Source organism: Rattus norvegicus, chromosome X (genome assembly GCF_036323735.1).
Source record: "Rattus norvegicus strain BN/NHsdMcwi chromosome X, GRCr8, whole genome shotgun sequence".
NCBI classification, from domain to species: Eukaryota; Metazoa; Chordata; class Mammalia; order Rodentia; family Muridae; genus Rattus; species Rattus norvegicus.
This window is the reverse complement of record NC_086039.1, coordinates 70,918,451-70,919,858: the sequence shown is the minus strand read 5'-3', so window position 1 is coordinate 70,919,858 and position 1,408 is coordinate 70,918,451. Positions and strand designations below refer to the sequence as shown.

General features: G+C 45.6%; 1 pseudogene; it reads right to left on the bottom strand.

The window, feature by feature from the left end:
• Nucleotides 1-703: 703 nt before the first annotated feature.
• On the bottom strand, nt 704-1,108 carry Rps19-ps16 (ribosomal protein S19, pseudogene 16; annotated as a pseudogene).
• Between the last annotated feature and the right edge of the window lie 300 nt (nt 1,109-1,408).

The following is a 1,408-nucleotide window of genomic DNA, read 5'->3' as shown; positions in this document are numbered from 1 at the left end:
TTTCAGCTAAGCCTCCCCCCATCCCCCACTTCATTACTTTTGGACAGAAGCTAAGGGAATCTGCCAGTTAGTTGGGAGGCTGGCTCCTTCCAGTTCGTCTCCTTAAACAAACCAAGAGGCTCTTTGGGAGTACTAGAAAAAAACATGTCCCAGCGACCTACATAGTGTCCTCTTTTCTCCTAGCCAGGATGTATTCATCCCTTGAAGCAAACAAGCTTTATTTTTAGTACAGTATGGGGAGAAAGGGGAAAATACAAGAAGGAGAACTAGGCCTAAGTCTATGGCAGCTAAAAGGCTGAGCTAATCAGCTGTTGAGTCAGATAATTAAAACTGATATAACATCAGGAAACACCTATGTTGACCTTACTTTTTTGTTTTGGTATTGCTGTTCTGAGACAGGACTCATAGATAACCCAGGTTGCCCTTAAAATTTTGTAGCCCAGGATGACCTTGAACTCTTGATCTTCTCCCTCTGCTATGATTATAGGCATGTTCCACTATAGCTGACTGCAGTCTAACTTAAAAAAATATTTGTATTGGTGGGGAGGTGTCTGGAGAGATGGTTCAGTGATTAGCAACACTTGTTGCTTTTGCACAGGACCCCGTTTCAGTTCCTGGCACCCACATGGTGGTTCACAGCTATCTGTAACTCCAGGGTGTTTTTTTATGCATGAGGCAATTTATAAACCCAGCATCCTTGGTTCTAATGCTTTTTGTTGGCAGCTGCCACAAGTCCGGCAATCTGTCCAGATATCTCTGTCCCTGTGGTGTCAGCTTGCAGCCCTCATCTTGGTCCTTTTTCACCATTTTCAGCCCCTCCAAGGGCTTGGAGGACCCAGCAGGCCACACTCTTACAGCCTCTGCTGAAGTGGCTGGGCTTGACACCATTTCTCTGCAGTCCTCCGTAGATCTTGGTCATAGAACCAATCCCCGCACCACCATGGAGATACAGGTGCCGTGCTATGGAAGCAGCTCCTGTGTAGAACCAGTTCTCATCGAATGGGGCAAGCTCTTTCTGTTTGGCCAGCTTGGCTGTATCCACTCAGGTGGCAGCCAGAGCACTGACGAACTCCTGCTGGCTAACATCTTTTACAGTAACTCCAGGCATCTTACAGCCTCTGTGCTGCCAGCCAGGGAAAAGGACTGTGACTCCACTTAAGGGGGATTTGATGCCCTCTTCTGACTTGCATGGACACTGGGTGTGCATATGCTACACAGACATGCATTTGAGTGAAGAATTCATACATATAAAATAAAATTCATTAGTTACAAAAGGCACACACACAAAATAAATTGATGCAAAAGGGAAAAGATTCTAGAACAGATTTATTATTTCTTTATACACACACACACACACACACACACACACACACACGGGGAGAGAGAGAGAGAGAGAGAGAGAGAGAGA